This window comes from Somniosus microcephalus, unplaced genomic scaffold, assembly GCF_052327205.1.
Source record: "Somniosus microcephalus isolate GS21.2 unplaced genomic scaffold, FLI_Smic_1.0 scaffold153, whole genome shotgun sequence".
Taxonomy (NCBI): Eukaryota; Metazoa; Chordata; class Chondrichthyes; order Squaliformes; family Somniosidae; genus Somniosus; species Somniosus microcephalus.
Genome location: NW_028225340.1, coordinates 610,271 through 619,356, shown reverse-complemented (window position 1 = coordinate 619,356; position 9,086 = coordinate 610,271). Strand labels below are relative to the sequence as shown.

At 50.3% G+C, this 9,086-nt stretch overlaps 1 protein-coding gene across 1 annotated transcript in view; it reads left to right on the top strand.

The window, feature by feature from the left end:
• The first annotated feature begins 131 nt into the window (after positions 1-131).
• LOC147082183 (RING finger protein 112-like) overlaps positions 132-9,086 on the top strand; it is a 531,383-nt gene continuing 522,428 nt past the window's right edge. The window contains exon 1 of the mRNA XM_085980420.1: positions 132-330. The gene's annotated coding sequence lies outside the window, so the exon portion shown is untranslated. The remainder of the gene's footprint in view (positions 331-9,086) is intronic.

Below are 9,086 nucleotides of genomic sequence, written 5' to 3'. Positions count from 1 at the left end.
TTATCAGCTCTGAGAATGCAGTGCGGTGAGTTTTTTGTTTTCCCCGAAACTGCAGTTCAGGGCGTGAGTTCTGAGCAGGCAAAAGTGAAAGAATGGAGTGAGCAAAGTCCGGGGAGTGTTTCTGTTCTCTCAGCGTCCTCATCGCTTGGCACTGCATTGTGTCACTCGGGACGGACAGGGACGTTGTCACTACTGGTGTGAGCTCGGGCACAGAGTGAGGGGAGTTCACAGCTGGCTCTGTCCGGGACAGCCTTACTACCTCAATCCACCCAGCTCCGCTTAAACCGGTCGTGTTCCAGTTACTGCTTCCAGAGTGTGATCGTGAGTCAGGTACAGACATCGGTGCTTTAAAGGAGCAAACTTCACTCTCTCACTCTCTCACACCTGTCGCTCTTCCCCTCCACCCTCACTCCCCCCTCCCCCCTCCCCCTCTTACTCCCCCCTCTCCCCCTAACTCTCACTGCCCCCTCCCTCCTCAGACTCCTCACTCCCCTTCACATCCCCCCCTCCTCACTTCCCCCTCCCTCTCTCTAACTCCCCCTCCCCCTCTCTCACTCCCCCTCCCCTCACTCCCCTCACTCTCCTCCCCTCACTCCCTCCACTCCCCCTCCGTCACTCCCCTCACTCCGCTTCACTCCCCCTCCTCACTTCCCCCTACCCCTCAATCCTCACTCCCCATTCACTCCTCCCCTCACTCACCCCCTCCTTCACCCCTCCCTCTCTCTAACTCCCCCTCCCCTCCCCTCTCCCTCTCCCCCCCTCCCCTCCCCCTCTCTCACTCCTCTCACTCCCCTCCCTTCACTCTCTCACCCTCCCCTCCCCTCCCCCTCACTCCCCTCCCCTCCCCTCCACAACCCTCCCCTCCACTCCCCTTCCCTCCCCTCTCCCCCTTGATCCATTAAAATTCATTTTATTTGGTTTAATTGGCGGTCTATTGGTTGGGGCCCCATTAAAAGGGGAAACTTTGCTCACTATCTTATTGGTGATGACCGAATTCACCTTAAACATCTGGCTTTCCGACACTTTTATGTATATATATATGGGTATAGGGGCACTGGACCCTATAGCGGTGGGGTATGGGGGCACGGGGATCCTATGGGGTGGGTATAGGGGCACGGGATCCTATGGGGTGGGTATAGGGACACGGGATACTATGGGGTCGGCATAGGGACACGGGATCCTATAGGGGTGGTATAGGGACACGGGATCCTATAGGGGTGGGTATAGGGGAACAGGACCCTATGGGGTGGGTATATGGACACGGGATCCTATAGTGGGTGGGTGTCTAGGGGCACGGGATCCTATAGGGGTGAGTATAGGGGCAAGGGATCCTATGGGGTGGGTATAGGGACACGGGATCCTATAGGGGTTGGTAGAGTGGCACAGGATCTTATAGAGGTGGGTATAGGGGCCACGGTGATCCTATAGGGTGGGAATAGGGGCATGACATGCTATAGGTGTGGGTATAGGGGCACGGGATCCTATAGGGGTGGGTATAGGGACACGGGACCCTATAGGGGTGTGTATAGGGGCACGGGACACTATAGGGGTGGGTATAGGGGCACAGGAACCATATGGGGTTGGTATAGGGACACGGGATCCTATAGTGGTTGGTATAGGGACACGGGATCCTATAGAAACATAGAACATAGAAGATAGGATCAGGAGTAGGCCATTCGGCCCCTCGAGCCTGCTCGCGACATTCAATGTGATCATGGCTGATCATCCAAATTCAGTACCCGGCCCCTGCTTTCTCCCCATATCACTTGATCCCTTTAGCCTTAAGAAATATATCCAACTCCTTCTTGAATACATTTAATGAATTGGCCTCTACTGCCTTCTGTGGTAGAGAATTCCAAAGGTTCACACTCTCTGGGTGAAGAAATTCTCCTCATCTCTGTCCCTAAATGGCTTACCCCTTATCCTTAGACTGTGACCCCTGGTTATGGACTCCCCGACCATGGGGAACATCCTCCCTGCATCTAGTCTGTCCAGTCCTGTCAGAATTTTATAAGTTACAGTGACGATCCCCTCTCATTCTTCTAAACTCCAGCGAGTATAAGCCCAATCGACCCAATCTCTCCTCACACGTCATTCCTGGCATCCCAGGTATCAGCCTGGTGAATCTTCGCTGCACTCCCTCCATGGCAAGAACACCTTCCTCAGATAAGGTGACCAAAACTGCACACAATACTCAAGATGTGGCCTCACCACGGCCCTGTACAACTGCAGCAAGACATCCTTGTTCCTGTACTCAAACCCTCTCGCTAGGAAGGCCAACATACCATTTGCCTTCTTAACTGCCTGCTGCACCTGCATGCTTACCTTCAGCGATTGGTACACAAGGACACCCAGGTCTCGTTGCACTTCCCCTTCTCCCAATCTATTGCCATTCAGATAATAATCTGCCTTCCTGTTTTTGACACCAAAGTGGGTAACCTCACATTTATCCACATTATATTGCATCTGCCATGCTTCTTACTATTACTATTACATCTTTTATAATGGACTCTATCATTTTCCCCACTACCGATGTCAGGCTTACCGGTCTGAAATTCCCCGTTTTCTCCCTACCATCTTTTTTGAATAGTGGGGTAACATTAGCTACCCTGCAATCCGTGGGTACTGTTCCAGATTCCATCGAATGTTGGAAGATGATCAGCATTGCATCTACTATTTCTAGGGCCACTAGGATGTAGATTATCAGGCCCTGGGGATTTATCGGCCTTCAATCCCGTCAATTTCCCTAACACCATTTCCCTACAAATACTGATTTCTTTCAGATTCTCCCTTTCATCAGACCCCATGTTCCCCGACATCTCTGGGAGATTATTTGTGTCCTCCTTTGTGAAGACAGAACCAAAATATGTATTTAATTGGTCTGCCATTTCTTTGTTCCCCATTATAAACTCCCATGATTCTGACTGCAAGGGACCTACGCTTGACTTCACCAATCTTTTTCTCTTCACATATCTATAAATGCTTTTACAGTCGGTTTTTATGTTCCTTGCAAGCTTACTCTCATATTCTATTGTCCCCTTCTTAATTAATCCCTTTGTCCTCCTTTGTTGAATCCTAAACTGCTCCCAATCCTCAGGTTTACTGCTTTTTCTGGCCATTTTATATGTCTTCTCCTTGGATCTTATGCCAGCCCTAATTTCCCTTGTTAGTCACGGTTGAGTCACCTTTTTTGTTTTATTTTTATGCCAAACTGGGATAAACAAATTCTGTAGTTCATCCATGCAGTCTTTGAATGTTTGCCATTGCCTATCCATCGTCAACCCTTTGTGTGACATTCCCCAAACAATCCTACCCAACTCGCGCCTCATACCATCGTAGTTTCCTTTATTTAAATTCAGGACCCTAGCCTCTGAGTCAACTACTTCACTCTCCATCTTAATGAAGAATTCTATCATATTATGATTGCTCAGACCCAAGGGGCCTCGTACAACAAGATTGCTAATTAATCCTTTCTCATTACATAATATCCAATCTAAGATGGTCTGATCTCTAGTTGGTTCCTCGACATATTGGTCCAGGAAACCACCCCGTAAACACTCCAGGAATTCCTCCTCTACAGTATTGTTACTAATTTGGTTAGCCCAATCTATATGTAGATTAAAGTCACCCATGATGACTACGGTGCCCTTATTGCACGCTTCTCTAATTTCCTGTTTAATGCCATCCCCAACATCCGCATTACTGTTTGGAGGTCTGTATACCACTCCCACTAACGTTTTCTGCCCCTTGGTATTTCTCAGTTCTACACATACAGATTCCACATCATCAGAGCTAATATCCTTCCTTACAATTGTGTTAATCCCCTCTTTAACCAGCAATGCTACCCCACCTCCCTTTACTTTTTTCCTATTTTTCCTGAATATTGAATACCCCTGGATGTTGAGTTCCCAGCCTTAGCCACCCTGGAGCCATGTTTCCATAATCCCAATCAAATCATATTCATTTCCCTGTAGTTGCGCAGCTAATTCATCCACCTTATTACGAATGCTCCTCGGATTAAGACACAAAGCCTTCAGCCTTGTTTTTTTAACGCTCTTAGACCTATTAGAATTATTATTTACTGTGGCCATGTTTGATTTAAACCGTTGATTTCTCTGACTGCCACTTTTGTTTTTCTCCTTCCTATCTTTTGCTTTTATCCTTGTTTCCCTTTCCTCTGTCTCCCTGCTCAGGTTCCCAACCCCCTTCCATTTTAGTTTAAACCCTCCCCCAGGGCACTCGCAAACACTCCCCCTAGGACATCGGTCCCAGCTCTGCCCAGGTGCAAATCGTCCAGTTTTTACTGGTCCCACCTCCCCCAGAACCGGTTCCAATGTCCCAGGAATTTGAATCCCTCCCCCTTGCACCATTCCTCTAGCCACATATTCATCTGAAATATCATTCTATTTCTACTCTGACTAGCACTTGGCACTGGTAGCAATCCTGACATTACTACCATTGAGGTCCTATTTTTTTAAATTTACCTCCGAACTCCCTATATTCAGCTTTTAGGACCTCATCCCGTTTTTTACCTATATCGTTGGTACCTATATGCACCACGACAACTGGCTGTTCACCCTCCCCTTCCAAAATGTTCTGCAGCCACTCTGAGACATCCTTGACCCTTGCACCAGGGAGGCAACACACCATCCTGGAGTCTCGTTTGCAGCCACAGAAACGCCTACCTATTCCCCTTACAATAGAATTGCCTATTACTATAGCTCTACCCTTCTTTTTCCTCCCGTCCTGTGCAGCAGAACCACCCCTGGTGCCAGGAAGTTGGCTGCTGCTGCTTTCCCCTGGTAAGCCATCCCCCTCAAAAGTATTCAAAGTGGTATATCTCTTTGAGAGGGGAATGTCCACAGGGGGCTCCTGAATTACCTGCCTGCACCTACTACTCTGCCATTTCTGCCTGTGCAACCTTTACCTGCGGTGTGACCAACTGCTTAAATGTGATATCCACGACGTCCTCAGCATCACGAATAGTCCAGTATGTATCCAATCGCAGCTCCAGCGCCGCAATGCGGTCTGCCGGTAGCTGCAGCTGTATACACTTCCTGCACACATGGTCGTCAGGGAAACAGGAAGTGTCCCTGAGTTCCCACATAGCGCAGGAGGAGCCTACCATGGGGCTGAGCTCTCCTGTCACGACTTACCTTTTAATTAATTCAAATAAAATAAATCAAATCAATCCCATCAGGGATGGGTATAGGGACACGGGATCCTATAGGAGTGGGTATAGGGACACAGGATCCTATAGGGGTGGCTATAGGGGCACGGGATCCTATGGGGTGGGTATAGGGACACAGGATCCTATAGGGGTTGGTATAGGGACATGGGATCCTATAGGGGTGGGTATAGGGACACGGCATCCTATAGGGGTGGGTATAGGGACACACAATCCTGGAGGGGTGGGCATAGGGACACGGGATCCTATAGGGGTGGGTATAGGGGCAAAGAACCCTATAGGGGTCTGTATAAGGACACAAAATGCTATAGGGGTTTGTATAGGGACATGGGATCCTATAGGTGTGGTATAGGGGCACGGGACCATATAGTGGTGTGTACAGGGACACAGGATCCTATAGGGGTGGGTATATGGACACGGGATCCTATAGGGATTGTATAGGGACACGGGACCCAATAGGTCGGATATTTGGGCACAGGGTCCTATATGGATGGTATAGGGGCACAGGATCCTATAGGGATGGATATAGGGGCACGGGACAGTATAGGAGTGGGTATAGGGGCACAGGATCCTATGGGGTGGGTATAGGGACACGGGATCCTATAGGGGGTTTATAGGGGCACGGGGTCCTATAGGTATGGTATAGGGACATGGAATCCTATTGGGGTGCATATAGGGACACGGAATCCTATAGGGGGAGTATAGGGGCACAGAATCGTATAGGGGGTATGGGGCATGGGATCCTATAGGAGTGGGTATAGGGACATGGGACCCTATAGGGGTGGGTATAGGGACACGGAATCTATAGAGGGTAAAGGGGCATGGGATCCTATGGGGTGGATATAGGGACCAGGATCCTATAGTGGTGGGTATAGGGACACAGAATCTATAGGGGGTATAGGGGCATGGGATCCTATGGGGTGGATATAGGGACCGGGATCCTATAGGGGTGGGTATAGGGACACGGGATCATATAGGGGGTGTACAGGGGCACGGGGTACTATAGGGATGGTATAGGGACACGGGACCCAATAGGTGGGGTATTTAGGATCCTATATGGATGGTATAGGTACACGGGATCCTATAGGGGTGGGTATAGGGACACGGGATCCTATAGAGGTGGGTGTAGGGACACAGGATCCTATAGTGGGTGCATAGGGGCACGGGGTACCATAGGGATGGTATAGGGACACGGGACCCAATAGGTGGTGTACAGGGGCACGGGGTACTATAGGAATGGTATAGGGACACGGGATCCTATAGGGGGTGTACAGGGGCACGGGGTACTATAGGGATGGTATAGGGACACGGGATCCTATAGGGGGTGTACAGGGGCACGGGGTACTATAGGGATGGTATAGGGACACGGGATCCTATAGGGGGTGTACAGGGGCACGGGGTACTATAGGGATGGTATAGGGACACGGGATCCTATAGGGGGTGTACAGGGGCACGGGGTACTATAGGGATGGTATAGGGACACGGGACCCAATAGGTGGTGTACAGGGGCACGGGGTACTATAGGGATGGTATAGGGACACGGGATCCAATAGGGGGTGTACAGGGGCACGGGGTACTATAGGGATGGTATAGGGACACGGGATCCAATAGGGGGTGTACAGGGGCACGGGGTACTATAGGGATGGTATAGGGACACGGGATCCTATAGGGGGTGTACAGGGGCACGGGGTACTATAGGGATGGTATAGGGACACGGGATCCTATAGGGGGTGTACAGGGGCACGGGGTACTATAGGGATGGTATAGGGACACGGGACCCAATAGGTGGTGTACAGGGGCACGGGGTACTATAGGGATGGTATAGGGACACGGGACCCAATAGGTGGTGTACAGGGGCACGGGGTACTATAGGGATGGTATAGGGACACGGGACCCAATAGGTGGTGTACAGGGGCACGGGGTACTATAGGGATGGTATAGGGACACGGGATCCAATAGGGGGTGTACAGGGGCACGGGGTACTATAGGGATGGTATAGGGACACGGGATCCTATAGGGGGTGTACAGGGGCACGGGGTACTATAGGGATGGTATAGGGACACGGGATCCTATAGGGGGTGTACAGGGGCACGGGGTACTATAGGGATGGTATAGGGACACGGGATCCTATAGGGGGTGTACAGGGGCACGGGGTACTATAGGGATGGTATAGGGACACGGGACCCAATAGGTGGTGTACAGGGGCACGGGGTACTATAGGGATGGTATAGGGACACGGGACCCAATAGGTGGTGTACAGGGGCACGGGGTACTATAGGGATGGTATAGGGACACGGGACCCAATAGGTGGTGTACAGGGGCACGGGGTACTATAGGGATGGTATAGGGACACGGGATCCAATAGGGGGTGTACAGGGGCACGGGGTACTATAGGGATGGTATAGGGACACGGGATCCTATAGGGGGTGTACAGGGGCACGGGGTACTATAGGGATGGTATAGGGACACGGGATCCTATAGGGGGTGTACAGGGGCACGGGGTACTATAGGGATGGTATAGGGACACGGGATCCTATAGGGGGTGTACAGGGGCACGGGGTACTATAGGGATGGTATAGGGACACGGGATCCTATAGGGGGTGTACAGGGGCACGGGGTACTATAGGGATGGTATAGGGACACGGGATCCTATAGGGGGTGTACAGGGGCACGGGGTACTATAGGGATGGTATAGGGACACGGGATCCTATAGGGGGTGTACAGGGGCACGGGGTACTATAGGGATGGTATAGGGACACGGGATCCTATAGGGGGTGTACAGGGGCACGGGGTACTATAGGAATGGTATAGGGACACGGGACCCAATATGTGGTGTATTTGGGCACAGGATCCTATATGGATGGTATAGGGGCTCGGGATTCTATAGTGGTGGTAAAGGGGCACGGGATCCTATAGAATCATAGAATCATGGAAAGTTACAGCACGGAAGGAGGCCATTTCAGCCCATCGTGTCCACGCTGGCCAACAAAGAGCTATCCAGCCTATTCCCACTTCCCAGCTCTTGGTCCGTAGCCCTGCAGGTTAGAGCATCCCAAGTGCACATCCAAGTACTTTTTAAATGTGGTTAGGGTTCCTGCCTCTACCACCCTTTCAGGCAGTGACTTCCAGACCCCCACAACCCTCTGGGTGAAGACATTTCCCCTTAAATCCCATCTAAACCTTCCACCAATTACTTTAAATCTGTGCCCCCTGGTTTTTGACCCCTCTGCTAAGGGAAATAGGGCCTTTCCATCCACTTTCTCTATGCCCCTCGTAAATTTATACACCTCAATAAGGTCTCCCCTCATACTCCTCTGTTCCAAGGAAAACAGAACCAGCCTATCTAGTCTTTCCTCACAGCTAAGATTCTCTACTCCCAGCAACATCCTTGTAAATCTCCTCTGCACCCTCTCTAGTGCAATCACATCCTTCCTGTAATGTGGTGACCAGAATTGCACGCAGTACTCTAGCAGAGGCCTAACTAGTGTTTTATATAGTTGAAGCATAACCACCCCCTGCTCTTGTATTCTATGCCACGGCTAATAAAGGCAAGCATTCTGTATGCCTTCTTAACCACCTTATCTACTTGGCCTGATACCTTCAGGGATCTGTGGACATGCACTCCAAGGTCCTCTGATCCTCTACACTACTCAGTGTCCTACCATTTAATGTGTATTCCCTTTCCTTGTTAGCCTTCCCCAAATGCATTACCTCACACTTCTCCGGATTGAATTCCATTTGCCACTGTTCTGCCCACCTGACCAATTTATTGATATCTTCCTGCAGTCTACAGCTTCCTTCTTCAGTATCAACCGCACAGCCGATTTTAGTATCATCTGCAAACTTCTTAATCATAACCCTTATATTCAAGTCAAGATCATTGATATATACCACAAAA